Source organism: Lontra canadensis, unplaced genomic scaffold, assembly GCF_010015895.1.
Source record: "Lontra canadensis isolate GAN:19392208 unplaced genomic scaffold, GSC_riverotter_1.0 scaffold24, whole genome shotgun sequence".
In the NCBI taxonomy this organism is placed as follows: Eukaryota; Metazoa; Chordata; class Mammalia; order Carnivora; family Mustelidae; genus Lontra; species Lontra canadensis.
This window is the reverse complement of record NW_022631018.1, coordinates 5,804,013-5,823,349: the sequence shown is the minus strand read 5'-3', so window position 1 is coordinate 5,823,349 and position 19,337 is coordinate 5,804,013. Positions and strand designations below refer to the sequence as shown.

The following is a 19,337-nucleotide window of genomic DNA, read 5'->3' as shown; positions in this document are numbered from 1 at the left end:
AAAACAACTTCCATGAATGTGCAGATAATCAGGGAATTACACTGAGTAAAAAAAGTCATTCCAAAAAGTCACACACTATGATTAGACTTATATAATTTTTGTTGTTGCTGTTGTTATTTGAGAGAAAGAGAGAGAGAGAGCACAAGTAAGGGGAGCAGCAGAGGGAGAGGGAGAAGAAGAATCCCTGCTTAGTGGATGCAAGACTTGATCCCGGAACCCTGGGATCAGAGATAACCTGAGCCAAAGGCAGACACTTAACTGACTGAGTTACCCAGGAGCCCCTCAACTTATATAATATACTTGAAATGACAAAATTATAAAAATGGAGAAGAGATTCGTGGTTGCCATGGATCAGAGATGGGGGTGGGTGTGAAAGGACACAGAGGCAGCTACAAAAGGTTCATCTTGTGGTGACAGACATGGTGACGTTCTGCATCTTGGCGATGTCGGTGTCAATATCCTGGCTGTGATATTGTGCTACAGTTTGGGAACATGGAGCGAACTAGGGAAGTAGGACACAGGATCTCTTTATATTATTTCTTATAACTACACACGAATCTACAGTCATCTCAGGAAAAAATTAAATTAAAAATTTTTATTTGCGAGATGGGAACATAGGAAGGGAGTGAAAAATGCAGATAAGCCTCCCAGGAAAGAACTCATCTAGATAAAGGAGGACGCTGACCCTATGACCCTGACCTCCCAGAATGCAAGATCGAAGCGGGCAAGAACTGTGTCTGCCTTGTTTGTCACTGGATCACTAGGACTTGCTAGGACAGAGCCCGACATATCAGAGGGTCAAGACAAGGGTTCCCCTCTGTCCAAATAAGAGCACTTAGATATTGACAAACAATGGACAATCCAATCTTCTTGATCCGCAACCCCCCTACCGCCAAGTTTTGAACAAGGAAGAGTTTATCCAAAAACGCACGTCATTCCGCGTGGTCCTTGAGTTCTGAGCAGCTGAGAGCCAGGCTAGTAATAAAGTCCAGTAGTGCAGCTACTAAATGGAACAGAGGAGAGCTTCTTGGCTGTTCAGTGCACCTCTCCCAAGGCCACCTAAGATGCATGAAACCTGACAGAACAATTCAGTTAATTCCTGCATCACACTGCAGTCAGAGTGACCCTGCCGTAGGAGTTGCTGACCAAGTGGAATTCCACAAAGAGGGAGCTACTGTCGCCTACTCCCCACCAAATATCCTTGACAGCCTGTGGAATTGAAATGGGTACCAACAGAAACTGCCAGGCCTGGGAGTTGCAGGAAGAGTACAGATCCAGAAAGGCAATGGCAGTGTTGGTGAGTCCGGGGCCGTGGCCCAGGCTAGTGTGGCCTCTGTAGGGCTCAGCAGAACCAGGAAATCACCAGGACCAAAACTTCTGTGAGCAGCCTTATTCCTGAACTCACGTGAGAAGACTTAGGGATTCCCAGAACTAATCGAGATGGAATTTTCCAGAGCCTGAACTCCTGCATACACAAGTAGGGACCAGAATCAAATAACTTGGATGACAGATTTTCAAAAATAATGGTGTATCCTTATACCATTTTGGTCCTGATTTTCACTAGGGAGCTGGATTTGGGATCAGAAGACCTCAACCCCAAGTTTCAGGTTTATTTGCTTAAACTGGTATAATAATGTCTTCTCTGGCTCCCTTACAAGGCTGGTACTTGCGAATTGTAAGAAATGACGTACTACATATGAGAAAGCTTTTAAATTATCAAGTACTATATACATGTAATTCGTGGTGTTATTTTAAGAGCACTTCCTCACCTTCACTGTAACTTCCTTCCTTTTATCTCATCTTCTAGAAGCTGCACAATTCCCAAGCCCCCTTTTTGTGCTCCCTATGAAATACATGGTTTTTCAGGTCCTGTGTGATCTAGGAGATTTGAGGAACTCATCTGTGGTGGTCTTGGTCGCTCTGACATCATCTACGAGTTAATGGGACCAGGATCTCCCGTGATTCCCTGCACCCCGGTCTAGGGCTCTGCTGAGAGTGTGGTCATGGGCTGTTGGATTAAATGAGGAAGGAGAGGTGCTAATTACCCAGGAGCTAGGAATTAGAAAATGGGCTCCAGAATTAGGTTCCTAATTGCCCAATGTAAAAAATTTTAAGGCCCATAATCTGGAAACTGAGGAGTGGTAGTAAACCCTGGAAATGAGGAGCTGAAAGCCAAGAAGTCAGAGGCCCTACTTACTTCTGTGCCCATCGTCTCCCCCTCCCCCAACCCTGCTTCCACTTCTTCCAGGGCTGAAGCCGCAGATGTGGCTTGGGCATCCAGCAGAGAGCACAGAGCCAGCCCCTCGCTCATGCTTCAGGTAAGCGGAGGCTGCGGACTGGCACGGCTTCCTTCATTCATTCATTCACTCACTCACTCATTCGCCAAGCCTCTGCAAGTCTGTACCCTGCTAGATGGCAGGGTACAGACCTGACGAAGCCAAGTTTTCTGACCTCGAGACCCTCTCAGCAAGCAGGGGCTGCATGGAAGTCTCAGGAGCAACAGGGAGAGAGCTGTGCGGGAGCTGAGTGCATACATCTGGTCCAGGCTGCCGCAGTCTTCCGCTCGGGTTGCTTCTCAGGCTACCAGCAGGAAGGGGTCCCACAAAGGAATCTGAAGGCTTCAGACCTGCCGTGACTCATCTGGACACAAGGATAGACGGTTGCCTTTGCAAACATACAGATTGGGGGCCCCTAAATTGTGATTACTTGAGAAATAGGTCAGTGGATCTTTGAGACAGGGTCCCTAACCTGTCAAAGAATGAGAAGTCATGACCTCTTGCCAAGGTGGAAAGCAGACGCCATCTTGGGGTTCCAAGGCCAGAGGGCAGAGTTAGACACTTTCTCTTCAGGGCTCCAAGAGAGCCCTGGGCCCGCAGCTCTTCTCAGCATTTCTCATGCTGCACAGTAGTAGCCCTCCTCCCTGCACGGTGAGCTCCTCCAGGAAAGGGTGTCATGAGTACGGTGAGTAGGCACCTGGCCTCTGGTGGCAGAACCATCTCCGTTCCCACCTTGATTAGGCTCTTACGGACTGTGCGGTTTTGCTGGAAGGATGGAATTACATAACATCCATAAAACCTGAACGTAGGGTAGAACCTACATGCGTTGGCTTCTCTGACTTTAATTTTATCTTCAAGCAATAAGAATTGCATCGGGATTCAGTGTAGGAAACAGAAATTGTTGTATTTACATTAAGCAGCGGGTGTTTAATCAAGGAAGAAGATGTTTACAAAGTGAGCAGAGGAGCTGAACGAGCAGGTTCCAGAATCAGGCTCCAGAAATGGTTCCCCAGACAATACAGAAATGACCCACCAGGAGAGTGGGCACCTCTAGAAACCTCTGGAGCTCTGCCGGGAATCCAGGAGCTGCCTCTCTGTACCCAAGAAGCTAAAAATGGACTGTAGAGCACCACTGCATAGAAACTTCCCGTTCCCACAACCGTGCTTGCCCACAAAAATGACTATGACGGGAGCAGGTTCTGCTTTCACTTCTCATCCTGAGTTCATCTACTTGGCGCAAGATGGTCTGCTTCTGGAACTCCAAATGCAAAGACACCTGGAACACAGGGTGGTCCGCGTTGGGACCTCCTCGCCTGGGAGGCTGGGATGAAGGTGAGTGAGCCAAGGCCCACAGCCGCTAATGCGCACGGACGGTCACGTTCTGGGTCCTCCGCTGTGTGCTTTGTGCCAGACCAGCCTCTGAGTCATCCAGCGGGGCAAGCACCTGTTTCACCAATGAGGCAGCAGAACCTTGAGGGAGTTGTTGATCCTGGGTCACAGGGTGAGGGCTGAAGGCTGGAGGTGAGCAGGTCCTATTTTACTCCAGAGCCTATGCTCTTAACCAACATGTTAGGCTACTCATCATCCTATCTTGCATGCCTAACCCAGTGCCTGGGCACACTACACAGTTCGTTCATTGTGGGTTTAAACAGAAAATTAAACCCAGAATGCAGTGGCTGGAGCATCCTCAACTTCTGGGCAGGAGTCTGCAGGGCAGGAGCCCCACGATGAGGGACATGGAAGAGGTGTGCCCACTTGGGTGGGGTGAGGCAGACCTGTGCGGACAAGTCCAGCAGAGGACTGGGGCCAGGATATTGGGGAAAGGCTGTTTGGTGGATAGGGTAGACATGGTCCCTTCCTGCTTCTGCAAGAGGACAGCGGGATGTGGATATGGATGGGGCTAATGAGAAGGACGAACTGATTCACCCAGGAGACATTTTCTTTTTTCTTTTTCTTTTTCCCTTTTTTTTTTTTTTAACAGAGAATGAAAATAGGATCTTAGAGAAAGAACACGGCCCCTTGGATTCAAGCACTCTGGTGCGTGTGATAGTGGCTTCCTGAGTGTCCTGTCTCTGCTGATAACCACAGACACTCACCCTTCGCAGACGCAGTTGGCCACAGGGCCAGGCACGGTGACACTGCAGGCTTGCCAACACCCACCCCAGGAAGCGCTGTCCCCGCTCTCCCTACGCATCCAGCCCAGCCCTTGGGGGCACCCAGGAACTCCATCTTCTGGCAGAGATGCTAACGCCTGAGATAGGGGCCCAGGATCTCGATCGACCGGGCTGAGGCCACCACACAGGGGTGAACACACACAGCACCCACACACCCATAGAGGCACACCACATACACACGCAGGGAGGCACAAACAGACACACCACATGCGTCACGCACACAAACGCAAAGACACACCCACAGAAACAGGCACACCACAATATACATACATACACGTGGGCTATAAGCATAGGAGGTATGTATACAAAACAGTGTCGGAAATGGAAGACAGCAAAAATGGTGTATACTAAAGGATAAAATCTATTGAAACACATGCACAATATTTATAGACACAGGAAGATAAGGTAAGCAACACCGAAAAGAGGATGATTTAAATAACATCTGGGTCATTTTCTGTGAATGTATTTAGGTGAACAGCCCATTTTTTCCAGTGCCTGCTCCTTAGCCCTGACATGCTCACCATGTGGCCACTGACTTATTTCCACAGGGGTGGCCTCGGTGAGGACCCCCTTCCATTCTGAATGCGCCCCCCAGGGCCGCAGGACCACAGAGCCCCTGCCCCGCAGCGTCTGATTGATGACCTCTCTGGCCACCGGCTCCCTCTTGTCTTCCTGCCTCCCTCCCTGCCCAAACCAGGAAGGATTTCAGGGAAGTGCAGGGATTTGGTGCTGACCTCAGCAAGAGGCCAACTTCCCAGAGCCCTGCTTTCTTCCAGAGCTGACAGTTTACCTCTGTCTGTCTAGGGGGCGCTCAGGCCCAGGAATTGAAAACATCAGAAGCTCTCCCCACTGGATATTTGTAAAACCCAGGAGGCAAGGGCAAGAAATCAAAGTTAAGGGACAGGCAGGTGAAAATGATGGTTGGGGACCGCTGAGGAGAGGGAGAGGATGGGCCAGTTGTGAATACACCTCCAACACCCATTGTCGCACTGAAGTTCAAATCTAAAAGGAAACGTACATACGGTCTATCAAGTAGAATCCCTTCAGTGTCCAGTGCAGAATCCAAGGCCACGGGAGTGAAGTCAGTACTAATTAGAAGATACTCAGTCATAGCCCGTGAGGAACTCTCTGGTGGAGGAGTGGCTATCATTTTCCACCTTCCGTGCCACAGTACTCTTTCACTGACTCTGTGTATGGGATTTAATAATGAGATATTATTCTGGATATGAGATTTTATTAGAGCAGCTTATCAGTTAAACATACTTTATTTAAGAATTTCCATTTTATTAGATGAATATAGAAGAATAGAAAAAACCCAGATCAGTTGTTTAATACAAGCATGTCCTGTTTTAATAGAGTCGAAAATCCACACAGCCAAATTCAAAAACAAAGTATCATTGCTTTATTGCAAAATGTACCATTCAGTAGTCTTCCCTCCCCCCACCTCCAGGAGGAAGTTCCCACTACATATTTCAACGCTGAAGTTTTCAGGGAAGAAAAGGGTATGTAAGTCAAGAAAAATGATGATGAATTTTGTATCGTTTTGGCATCCTCATAATTTACTAGTGTGTGTTTTTGCTTTGTTTATAAAACAGTAAGAAACGGGGAAGATAAACAGATTAGCAGCGGGAGCCAGAGGTTTAGTCCTGCTTTTGCCACTAATCCTAAGGCCTTACTGAGTCTCTTAACCTTTGTGAGCTCCAAGTCCCCTCTACAAAATAACAGTCTGAGACCAGATGACCTCCATGGTTCTCCTAAGGTCACAGAGCAGAGTGGAAGCATGCTCAGACACAAGAGTCAGACCAGCTAGAGCCGGTTTGTCTCCATCTTCAACTTTCTGAGCTAGTTCCCGAGCTTCTCTGGGCTGGAGGTCCTCCGTGGAGTATAAAATGTGCACACCTCTGCCACGTGGGGCCATTTGAATGTTAGATGAGATAATGCACACCAAGACCCTAGACATTGCCTGCCACACCAGAGGTGCTCAGTAATTTTCGTTGTATCCTGTTCTGTCATTGGAGAGCCATATTAATTTTATAAGGAATTTATGGCCCCATCTGGCTAAGGATAATGTCTTGGGGATGTGGTAGTGAAGGATTTGACAATGGGCTTCTACACAAGGCCTTTTGCTATCAGTGTAAGGGGGACAGAGGCCAGGATAGGTAGAAGGGGCCCTGCCCAACTCCCTTGCCACAGTTGGCACCTTTTGGGAGCAGGTTTTTGCCCCACTGTGGTTTGGCTCCATTTTGTTTTACCCTTTCTTTGTTGGGGTTTGCTTGTTTGCTCTTTATGGATGGCTTCAGGGATTTTTTGTTGTTGTTGTTGTTGTTTTGGTTTTTGTTTCTTGTGGGTTTTTTTGAGACTCATTTTTCACCTGCCTCTCCCTTCACTTGTGCTATTATTTCCTGCTTAGATCATTTCCCCAACCTCCCCTCCCCTTCATCTGGCTAATCCTTCAGGGCTCAGCTTTCCTCATGGAAATTTTTCTGACCCATCACCACCCGTGCTATTTGCTTTCATAGCACCCTGTTCTCCTTCCTAACTCTTACCACAATTACAGTTACATAATTTATATTTATCCTATTAGCCTGTCTCCCTTACCAAGCTACAGGCTCCAAAACAGCAGCAACCTTTTCTATATTGTTTCCTGATACCTCCCTAACGCTACAGTGTTTGGCACATAGTAGGGGGTTCCATGAATATGTGTTGAATAAATGGATGGGAAAATGTATGAACTAAGCAGCTCATTAGTAGAAATACTCTCCCCTTTATCTCATTCCATGTTTAGATTCACCTTCACTTTTTACCTTTGCAGGGTTTCTCTACAGCTTCTCCCACTCTCAGAAAAGGATTTGATTTACTAATATCACAAAAAAAATCCAACCAGGAAGTCTCTGGTAAATTCTAGAGAAATTTGATCTTATTCAAACTGTGGCTTAAACACACAACTGCATGTCCTCTAGTGGGGCATTATTTTATTTTGTTTTTTTATTATCTTATGTTAGTCACCATATAGTACATCATTAGTTTTTGATGTAGTGTTCCAGGATTCATTGTTTGTGTGTAACACCCAGTGCTCCATGGTATATGTGCCCTCCTTAATACCCAACACCAGGCTCCCCCAACTCCCTTCTGAAATCCTCAGTTTGTTTCTCAGACTCCATAGTCTCTCATGGTTCATCTCCCCCTCCAATTTCCCCCCTTCGTTTTTCCCTTACTTCTAATGTCCTCCATGCTATTCCTTATGTTCCACAAATAAGTGAAACCATATGATAATTGCTTTTTCTGCTTGATTTATTTGACTCAGCATAATCTCCTCCAGTCCCATCTATGCTAATGCAAAAATATGGGTACTCATCCTTTCTGATGGCTGAGTAATATTCCATTCTATATACAGACCACATATTCTTTATCCATTCGTCTGTTGAAGGGCATCTCCGCTCCTTCCACAGTTTGTCTATTGTGGACACTGCTGCTATGAACATTGGGGTGCATGTGGCCCTTCTTTTCACTACATTTGTCTCTTTGGGGTAAATATCCAGTAGTGCAATTGCTGGGTCAGGGAGGAACTCTATTTTTAATTTTTTGAGGAACTTCCACACTTTTCCAAAGTGGCTGCACCATTCTACACTGCTACACCAATGCTACACTGCATTCCCACCAACAGTGTAAGAGGGTTCCCCTTTCTCCACATCCTCTCCAACATTTGTTGTTTCCTGCCTTGTCAATTTTTGCCATTCTAACTGGTCTAAGGTATTATCTCAATGTGGTTGTGACTTGAATTTCCCTGATGGCTAATGATGATGAACAGGTTTTATGTGTCTGTTAGCCATTTGTATGTCTTCTTTGGATAAATGTCTGTTCATGTCTTCTGTCCATTTTTTGACTTGATTATTTGTTTTTAGGGTGTTGAGTTTGAAAAGTTCTTTATAGATCTTGGATATCAGCCCTTTGTCTGTAGTGTCATTTGCAAAAATCTACTTTGAGATACCCAGGCGATGATCAAGAGAAGCAGAATGACTAAGTGATCTCATTAATGTCAGAACCCATTTTAGATTCCACTCTGACTTCCAATTTTTCCAGCCCAACCATTCACTACTAAAGATTCTCAGTTCACTATCTTGGGCCCCCTTTCTGCGTCTGGGATTTCCTACCCTCATTGGCTCCCCAGGTAATCACATGAGCAGGTGAGCAGGTAGGAGCTCCTCAAAAGGAAGGTGTGTGTTTAAACCAAATGGACATTTTCTCCTGGAAAGCAACCTCGAGGAGGGAGCAGAGAGTGGAGGCAGAAGAGTGGGTTTCACATGAGGTGTGTGTCGTACCACTATCCTTTTTTTTCTCTTTATGTTTTTCTCTTTAAAGGGATAGCAACGTGTAGGCTTCTCTGCTAAAGGATAAGGAGTTTTCCTCTTCCAGTCCAGTCTGAGGATTGGGTTGAACAACCACAGGCAGCTATGGAGGAAATATTTTCCACAATAGTTTTCTGGAGCTCTGCTTTGTTTGGGTCAGCCTTCAGGCTTCCTGACAATATAGCTTTGTTCTCATTTCCTCCTGATACCTGACCCAGCAGTACATGATTGTACCGAGCAGTAGTGAGGGCCCAGTTCTCCAACTCCCAGAGGCACGTTGTCATTATGAAGGAAACAATAGCCCAAGCTTAGGTGTGGACTGTGTATATTCAAGGATGCTGTGTTTAATTTCCCTGCTTCCATGAATAGTCTTCAAGATGAATAGCTTCAAGATTCCTGGGATTTCTGTTTCTTTTTCTTTTTTTTTCTTTAAATAGTATATCAGGATCCCCCATTTCAACCTCAGGAGTCCCCATGTCAGAGATTCGGACCTGTCTGGGTGTGTGTGACAGAAAGGTGAGCAAGAGTCCCATTGGAAGGGATTTAGGTGGCAGGAGTGGGAGTGGGCATCTTGGACAGCAGCAGCTCCGTCCCTTGGCCCCAGGGGAAGAGAAGCCGCAAGCTCAAGCTAGCACAGCAGTCCTCAAAGCTGGAAGAGATGTACAAAGCATAATTCTGATGTCAGAGAAAGGAAAGGTAACTGGAAGTGGGAAGGGGGACCATTGTGTCTGCTTCTGTGCTCATACTATGGCACTGCAGGCTGAAATACTGAAGTCTTTGGAGACGGTAGCAATTCATTGGTCTATGCAGCTTTGGGGACAGAGTGCAGTGCTGACATGGACGTCAGCACTGTCGGGAGGATGCTGACAGCTGTGGGGTGGAAGGGTCCCCAAGTGGCTTCTCAGGCAGTGAACATTCGGGAGGATATGTGGCAGAAGAGGAAGCACATGGCAGACCTGAGCACGTGCAAGATCCCTGCAGACTCCCAGAAATAAGTGAGGGAGAAGAGATCTCCCAGAGGGAAGAGGGGGAGGAGCCAGTGAAACGGCACTGACTCCTGTGGATGTCACCGTGGGGCCCCACAGTCACCTCATCCCGGGGAAAGCACAGGTTTCGATGGAATGACACAAGCAGGGCTGCGAAGGAGCTAAGAGATTACCCTGTCAAAATCCCTCATGACACAGGTGATGAAATGGGGCCCAAAGATGTTACACTATTTGCCCTGGTTTCACAGCCAGTGAACAAGAGAGTTGGGGGCAGACCTACTTTTCCCAAGTCCCAGCTGAGGAGGCATGATGGGCTCCTGACATTCTTCACATATGTGGAGGGTGTTAAGGGCTTCTGCTGTCTCTGGGCAGGAAGTGTCTTCTTGGTGCCCAGGACTTTGAGGACGATCTCAGATGCCTTGAGTCAAATGGAACTGGGGGGGGTGGAGCGCAGGGGTTCTGTGTAGGAGGACACCTTGGGAAGCTGCTTTTGGTTTGTTGTGTTTTTTTAAGATTTTATTTATTTATTTGACAGAGGGACACAGTGAGAGAGGGACACAAGCAGGGGGAGTGGGAGAGGGAGAAGCAGGAGCTGGGTCCAATGAAGAGGCGGCTAAGCTTGGGCTTCAAGTCCTTCCCCACCTTGTTCATCTCCTTGTGCCCTTGGATCTGAGAGCTGACAAAGGCAGGAGAATGTGGGAGTGAGGGGCAGGGAGGCGTGGACCAGCTGGTCTCCTGGTGCCCAGGGACCCAAGGCCCCCAAGACGCATCCTCTGGACCACTCTCCCCCTTCCGCTGGGCTCACAGCTCATCACCTGCGTCCGCAGCAGGCTGTCCTGTGTCCGGCGCACTGGTCTTCAGAGGACTGGAGCAAATCCAAGAGTTTCCATTTTTCACCCCCTCACTCTCTTCCTGTTTGTCCTGCTGGGCAGCCGTTGGGCAAGCAGCCAGGTTCAATGACAGGCCTCTGAGCGCCGCCTGAAGGGACCCGGTGCGCTGCCATTCAGAGTGGCCCAGGAGGGGAGCGGGGTCCTGTCAGACTCCAAAGCAATCAGCTCCTTCCCGAACACGAGAAGGTCAGCGACTGTCGAGGGCGCTCGAAGCAATCTGCTCCGCCAGATCGCGAAGCCTGTGGAAGCTGTGGTAGATGATCCGCACGAGTCCGCTCTCACCGCAGACGGCGCCCGGACGTGGGCTGGGAGGAAGGCCGCGGCCCAGGAGCCGCCTTACAGATCCCGAGCTCGTGCCCAGCACACTGAGCTGATTCCTTTAACTTGCTCTGCACAGCAGGGCCACGGAAGGACGGGAACAGCCCGAGGGCCACAGCCTCGGAGAACAGGGGGCCCGGGCCACCCGCTCGATGAAGCACCTCAGGGCTCGGCGCTGGCCTCCAGGACCAGTGGGCGGAAGGGCCTGCACCCCGCGGGAGGGGAGCCTCTGCAGCAGCGTCTCGGAGAACCGCGAAGTCCTTGTACGGTCTGTACCCGGAGGCCTTGAAGGGCTGCCTGGAAGCCTCGTATTCCACCTGCTTCAGGAACAGACCCTTCTTCTCGGGAATGAGCTCCCCCTGCACCGCGTCCCCGGCCAGCAGCTCCTGCGGGGCGTGTGCGGTGGCGGGGGGTGCCCTGCGGCATCTGCATTCCACTGGGGCGTGGGTCCCTGGGCCGTCTGACCTGGCTGTTGGCCTTCTGCCTCCTCCTCGGCCTCCGCCTCAGCTGCCACCCGGACTGGCGCCACGCCTGCCTCGCACCCACCCACCCCTTTTTTTATTGTAAAGCAAACGCTGCTGCAGAGCCAACATTGCAGGGAACAGATGGCCTGGGGTCTCTGTGAGTCAGGGGCCCAAACCCAGGCCCCCCAGGTCCTTCTTCTCTGCCGTGAAGGCTGAGAAGCTGATGGGCTGGCAGGTCAGGCTCTGCAGAATTACGAAGCACGCGGTCTGCGCGGGGCTGGAGCTGAAGTCTGGGTCGGCCACCAACAGGACCCTCTAGTCCTCTGGGCCTCCAAAGATTTTTACAGCCAAAGAGGGCCAGGGAAGCAGGCGGGGCGGAGGGGGGTGGTTGTTCCCACATATGTAGCCATGAGGGCACTCTAGAAAGATGAAAGTGTTGGTTTTGTAGAAGGGGTAACAACCTCGTGTCAGCAGCTGTGGGACTGATGTGACCCCCCCCTAGACAGGGTCCTCTCCAGGATCTCCCAGTGATCCTCTGTGCTGCTGCACTGGAAAATGTCACTCCTGTTCTGTCCTGATGTCGTTAGGAATCTGACTCCAATCTGACTCCATCAACTTGGTAAGGATTGGGGACCAGCTGGAGGGCAGAGTAGGGAGTGGCCAGTGGAAACATGCTGGGTGTGCAGGGGTTGCTGGGGGAGCGTGTAGTTGGTTGGGTCAGATTTGCCTGGCATCAGGTCCGTGGGTACCAAGGTGCTCAGCTGCAAGAGGATCTCATCCAGCATTTTGACCGCCTCCACGCTGGCTGCCTGGGTTTGCTTGGTTAAGTACATGGCCTTATTAGTGGATCTCTGCTCTGGGGGGGTTGTGGCTCAGGAGGGCGCCAACAAGGATGACCCAGGACATGAGGGCAGCACTGCACTGTTGCCCTCGTCCCCCAGCTGCCCTGTCACCATGCTCTCGCCTCCATGTCCCCTCGGGCCTGAGCCCGGCACCAGTAGCACAAACCTGTGTTAGGATGGGATGCAGTCTTCTGAGGTGCAAGCTCTGAAAAGCAAGAGGTCCTCCACCAGAAACTTCCCCCATCTCTCACAGAGCTGAGCACGGCCAGGACTGTCCCTGTGACCAGCTTGCACGCATCAAGGTGGCTTCCAGTCTGATGCACTGCAATGCATATCCCAAGAGCAGCTCATCCTCTGGGTGGCTATATTTGCTCCCGGGGGCTGGGGGAGCAGGTTGTGCTCTTCGCTGATCTCCCAGAGGATGGGTGCCTGGAGCGGCATGGCCTTGAAGAGGGTCCCCACCACACTACACTTCTCCCCAGGCTGCAGCTCACACGGCTTCTTTACTTGGACTCCACCAGCCCGGTGCCGTTGCGCCCAGCTCACCAGGAAGGGCCTCGTTTGGAGGAACCGGGTGGCATCGATGGGGGCAAACTACAGGCTAAAGCCGTGATCCCCCTGCAGGAAGGGCTGGGAGGACTTGGTGTAAGTCATACAGGCACAGGGGCAAAGGTGGCATTGGTGGCCGATAGTGGGGGGAGGAGAGTGTGGGCCTCTGGACAGCCTGCTCGGAAAACATGACCGTGCTTGATGTGTCCAGAACACTGTGCTCAGACCACTATGAAGGGTAGCTTCATGGAAGCAGAACACTGGCTGGTTCTAATGGCATTCAGCTTATTTACCTAACTACCTAACTACCTACCATGCCTTTGTGGTCAGACGCTTTTCCTGTTCAACACTAGTTGACCCACAGAGCCTAGATCCAGCTACCGGGGCAAGAGGACACAATTTTTTTTTTTTTTTTTTTGCATCAGTGAGTTGTTGTGTTTTTGTTGTTGTTGCTGTTGTTTTTAAAGGAAATTGTCTCTGCTGCTGTTTCAGCTCATGTACCTTTAATTTGTCCTAAGCAAATGGAAGGCAAAGTTTTTTATATTTTGTTTTATATTTCTTCATGAAATCTTAGTCTATCCAAAGGGAAACAGCCCAACTTCTTTATCTACTGGCTTTTAGGAAGCTAGGGCCCAGGTGGTCTTTTATTGTGGAATGTTCCAGAAGCTCACAAGAGAACCCAACTTTCTATAGGTCATAGCACTCATTTTCAGTTATTCACCTTTATTACAGTATTGCTAAAATCTGCTAAATTTAGTCCCCTAGGACACTCAGGAGGTATCTTCTGACCTGGCAAAGGTGCATATTACTTTGCTGGCTAATTTAAAACTTAATTTTAAAAAATGTACATGCACACTTTTAACTTAAAAACACACATACATTAAAAAATATACACACAGAGGTGCCTGGGTGGCTCAGTCAGTTAAGCGTTTGCTTTCAGCTCAAGTCGTGATCCCAGGGTCCTGGGATAGAGCCCCTCATCAGGCTCTCCCTGCTTAGCGGGGAGTCTGCTTCTCCTGTCCCTCTGCCCCTCTCCCTGCTTGTGCTTCTCACTCTCTCACTCAAATAAATAAATAAAATATCTTTAAAAATACGCACAACAAAAGTCTAGTTCTCTCTTATGGAAGCTTACTGTGTGGATTTAGAAATTCTGATATAGAATAAACAAACGGGCCACCTCAGCCCATTGCAGCGTCATGCAGACACCCTCTCTGCACCTGGCAGCATTCTTGTGAATGGGCCCAAAGACCTCTACATACCTTTTACATTCTCTCTCTTTCCCTCAACTTTCCTGACCCCACCCACGAACCCTTTCCCCTCACCTCACTTCTCAGTTTGCCTTCACAAGTGCCGGTAAGAAAAGGAAAGCTTGTCTGACTTATTTCTGGTGCCACTCCCCATCATGGCCTCCTAGGAAGGCCTGGAGCCACAGAGCCAGAGCAGTCTGCCGCAAGAGGCCTTCTGGACCCTGTGGGAGAGACTCTTTGGAGCCATCGTTTCATTCTGCAGTGAGCCTGGGGAGATACGAAGAGAATAAGCCTTCACCGGGTTTCTGGTTGAGCTCCATCCCCCACCCGTGCAGCCGGAAACACTCTGGGATCTGCTCACACACAAAACATTCTCTTGGGCTTGTCTATTTACATTCTTGGACTCTTGCCTAATCTTCCTATAAAAAGAGTCAATATGAAGAATGTCTACTCCTTCACCCCAAAACTCTCATGAGAAAGTTTGCTCTAAGAGAAGTCCCAGACACTAAGCGCTAGAACTCACAGGGCAAGATGGAGCCAGAGAGACGAAACTCAATAGAGCTGGGGAAAATTTCTGGAGATTAAAAAACAAAAAATGCTTTGATAAAGTCTGTCATTAGAGGACTGAGTTTCAAGGACTGTGATGAAGGTAGATGGGGTGTTCTTCCCCACTGCAAGTTGTAAGCATCCACACAACCATCTCATGTCCTTAACAGAGAGGGGCCGCCACCAGCAGGCCCGGCACAGTTATGTCCCCGGCCAAGTGTCACAGGCCGACATGTCTCAGCAGACAGGACCTCATGGCCATTCGCTGCTCTGTGCTAACCCAGTGAGACAGCTCATGGCTGGGGAGAGGATCGATGGCCTTTGACCTCTGACCTCCCACCCCAATCCAGAAGAACTGAGAGTTTGTCCTCTACACGGTTGTTTTGATCCGAGATGTATCAATTAGGGATGGGCCGATGGCTCTCGGTAGGAAAAAGTCCCTGTTAGAGAAAGAAGTTTTCAAATGCCGGGTTTCTGGCATTTGATAATGATAATGATACTTTTCTTCTTCAATCTGGGGCAGGGGGCAAGCGAACATCTTTGGAAGGTTTATGCATCTTTCACAGTTGTGTTGTTTTTTATTGATTTTTTTCGGCGTGCCCTCACTGCTCTTCCTCTGTGACGTCTTTTTTATCTTCGAACCAAAATGAAATTGTAGCTACCTGATCTGAGAACCTGGGGTAGTTTGATAATGCTTTCCTATGCCTGCCTTCCCCATCAAAGGAGAGACCTCTGCTGTTGTATCCATCTTGAGGGAGCTGAGCCATTAGAAGGTAAGCAGTCAGGGGACTATAAGAAGACGTAATTTATGAGCTATCCCTGGGTGCAAGTAGGTGGGCCTTCCTCACCACCACGCCCCTTCCGTTCTGCACTCCAACTCTTGACCAGCGTTGACACTGATCCTATGGTCCAGAGAGTGGAACCCACTGAGGTTGTGTGGGAAAAGGGACTGAGATGAACAAGAGACATGCATGACAAAGCTTCAAGTAAACTATCTAGAAAGGAGCATGTGAGGAAGAAAAGCCAGTGAAGATTTCCTGCAGGTTGTTTGGCATTTTCCAGATTTGAAATGGATAGTGTTGAGGCCTAGAACCCTAAGACTCCCTCACCAATCAGTCCTTGGTTTCACACTTCATAACTTACACTCCTTTTCCAGACACTGCCCTGTCTCCTTCAGAGCATCTCCCACTCAAGTGGGGACCAGTGGTTCATATTCTTACCTATGTATTCAAGGCTGATCGGTTGGTCTGTATCACTGTCATTAACACTATCATCTCTATGACGACCACTAACATCATCATCACCACACGTGCCTGACGCATCACAGTTCAGAGTCGTATTCACTATCTAATCGCCTGCTAACAATAAGCCCTCTGAGGACAGTTCTGCTGTTGGGATCGTGCGTCCCAAAGTCACTGGCTTTGCCTTGGGCCTTGAAGGGAGTCCAAAAAAGTACTGTTGGATAATGTAGGTGAGAAGGACCCGTTACAATAATTTTGTCTTTCAGGGCCATTTTCCTGGGGTCACCTAGTTGACACTCCTTTTGGTTCTTTGTTTTTGTGTTTGCTCCTGAGATAGGATGATAATCAAAATAAAAATAAAGACTTTAGTAATGGAGATTATAATAAAAAAGAGTAATTTCCCAAATTGGTCTTTTGCACAAGACTAAGACTCAACTGGGTCCAGTTGTGTGTGAATGGATGATAATGGAATAACAAAACTCATAGTGAATAACAATGATACTATATATAAATGCTCAACTCTTTATAAAGTGCTTTTATCTGAGTTAGCCTCACAACTACCTTTCCAGCTATTTAAATAATCATTATTATCTCCATTTTATAGATGCAAAAGAATCTCAATTAACGAGCTCACTAACTCAGTGTCAGAAACAGGGCAAAGGTCCAAATCGCCTGGTTTCCGGGCTAATGCTTCTCCCCATACTGAGCTGCCACTATTGCTTTCTGTCCATAGGCAGCCTGGGCCGTCTTAGGAATCCTCTGGGACAGTTGCAACAGCATAGGAGATTTTTTTTTAAATAATAATTAGCACACCCAGTAGGGAATTTGCCCTCCCTTCCCTTTATGGAACTCAAATCAGAAACCTTGTAAAACAATAACCTTGCATTTTATAGTTTAATTATTAATGATTAATTTGGTATGAATCCCTGAAATGTAGATTTCTTTTTTATAATATTGTGTTTTGAAAGGCTCACAGGATCTTTGTTGAATATAGAGACTCGTAGGTTATCACTAAAAATAGGCTTTGGTTTACCTGATTTCTGTAGAGCTCTTTTTGATGATGGCTCTAGAACTCTTTAGGCTCCCTCCTGCCAAGTGCGTGTTCTTCTGTGGGGATAGCAATTACCGGGTACTAAGTCAAGGTCTAGTTCAGTGGTTCCCTACCAAGGCTATGCATTAGACCTCCTGGGAGCTCTTTTAAAAAGGCAGATGCTAGCTCCCTCCCCAGAACTACTGATCTCAGTCTCAGAAAACAGAGCCCAGGTGTTTACATATTTTTTAGAACTTCCCAAGTATTTCTTATCAAAAGGAAAGGTTTAAAACCACAGATAACAGTTTTACTTGATTATTTTAAATGGGATTACTATGATTGTCATCAATATTCTTGCCTGCGGATGTACCAGTTTAATTTTGCAAGGATTTTTGGCAACAAGAGCATTACCCTTTGGGCCACTCAGCCATTTTTGACTCAGTTTTCCTGAGGCCTTGAGGATTTTGAGGTAGCTACAGAATCAGGAGCAAAAGTGGCAAGGTTTCTTTAGGCCAGTCTTTCTTCCCATGATAAAGAAATGACCCTTGTTGATTAAGTTTCTTGAAAGCTATCAGCATGGTTTTTCATTCTCTCCTACCTGACTGTGGATAAACTGCAGTATCAATAAATTCTGTGAACTGGAATGCTTAATTTAGCCACCAATTAAGTAGAGAATCAAGGACTCTCCTTCTCTCCCCTGCCCAAAACTAGACTATGTTGCTGTAAATGTGAATTTCAGTGTACTTTCCACATATGCCTATGTATATTTACTTTAGATCTGTATTATTATTAGCTAAGCCTGGTCCAGAAAAATCACACGGCCTTGTTCAGGATTCTCAGAAGTCTGTGCCAGGAGGGGCCATAACCCAGAGCTGGGGATAAAGTTTCAAAAGCTATTAGGTTTTGATATGTTCCCTATGCGTGCCATGTACTCTCTGTCATCCTGAACTGTCAACTTCCCGAAAGGACACAATGGCCTCCTAAATGAATAGGGGACCCTCTGAGCTGAGGGAGGGACCCCAGAGAGAAGCCAGGTCAGTCCTGAGGTAAAAGGATGCCTGGGTGGCTCAGCTGGTTAAGCGTCTGCCTTTGGCTCAGATCATGATCCCAGCATCCTGGGATCGAGCCCTGCATCAGGTTCCCTGCTCAGCAGGGACACTGCTTCTCCCTTTCCCTCTGCTTGCTCATTCTTCTCTCAAATAAATAAATAAAATCTTAAAAAAAAAAAAAAAAAAAAAAAAAAAGAAGCCTCCCACAAAGGAAGGAGAATAAAATCTCCCTCACTCCAAAGGCTGGGTGAAACATCAGAGATCACTCCTGTGAAAATTAGACCCCAGTAGGTGAGCCCATATGTATCCTAACCTCAGACCCCTTCTCTTCTCAGACCATGTAGATGGCCTTGTGCACGGCTCCAAGCTCTGCTCATCAGCAGAATTTTATCTCAGCCCTTCTTCTTCAGTGCCGGGCCTGCGTGAGACCATAGTGCAGCTGTCATGCACGTGCCCACAAACGCCATGCCAATCCTTCTTTAAAGCATGCTTGTGCTTCTTGACCCTCCTTGGGCATGTTGTGGAGAACCACCCACATGACCAGGAATGTGAGCTGAGGGAGGGCCACTGACCCAAGGGTGGGAGGTGCCACGGGGGGTCTGAGCTCTCTGCTCTGCAGCCTGTCTGTGCCCTCTATTCCCACTTTGCTCAATCCCAGATGGACCCCTTTGATTCTCTAAAGAATCATTACTGGCCCCACCTGAGCTTATGACTTGGTGCATGTGCCAGGGACCAGCTCAAGGTGAACAGTTATGGACTCATGATGACTTGGTGTCACACGCTCAGGCGTTCTGCTTCCTCGGTGATGCAGATGTGACAGAGCCTGGGCTCACCTGGTGAGGCGCTCTGGAGTGAGTGTTGCCCATCACGGTGATCCTGCGGTGGGCGGAAATGCTGGGCCTTCCTATCCCTCCTCGGGACTCAGTTGCCCTTGAGAAGGGCATGACTTGGGGGAGGCAGCTCTTGGCCACTGAGGTGACCCTACAGGAGCTGATGCGAGGCTGCCTACTGACCTACCACACATCCCTCAACCGGTCCCTTCCTCAGTGGGGGTTAGGGAGACATGCCTCCCTGTCTGCCACTCTTCCACGCTGTAAAGTGAGGACAGTAAAATCAGGCCGGTTTACTTCACCCACTCCAAAGGGTCAGATAAAACAAGGCAGGTAGAAGAACTGAACGATGCCAACATTACTGAGGTGGAAATACTGCTACTCTGGTTGTTATTCAGAAATATATTGGCCATGGGCAGGGACTTGAAATGTTTACTTTATTCGGACATCTTTATGATTATGATATTACTTACAAGACACTTTTACCATAAAACCAAAAAAAAGCAACTTTTAATAATAGCCCTAGGGTTAACAGATGCTAATTAAAAG

At 48.2% G+C, this 19,337-nt stretch overlaps 2 pseudogenes; both read right to left on the bottom strand.

The window, feature by feature from the left end:
* Positions 1–10,593: 10,593 nt before the first annotated feature.
* Positions 10,594–11,534, bottom strand: LOC116870651 (annotated as a pseudogene).
* Positions 11,535–11,616: 82 nt separating this feature from the next.
* LOC116870881 lies at positions 11,617–13,035 on the bottom strand (annotated as a pseudogene).
* Positions 13,036–19,337: the final 6,302 nt, after the last annotated feature.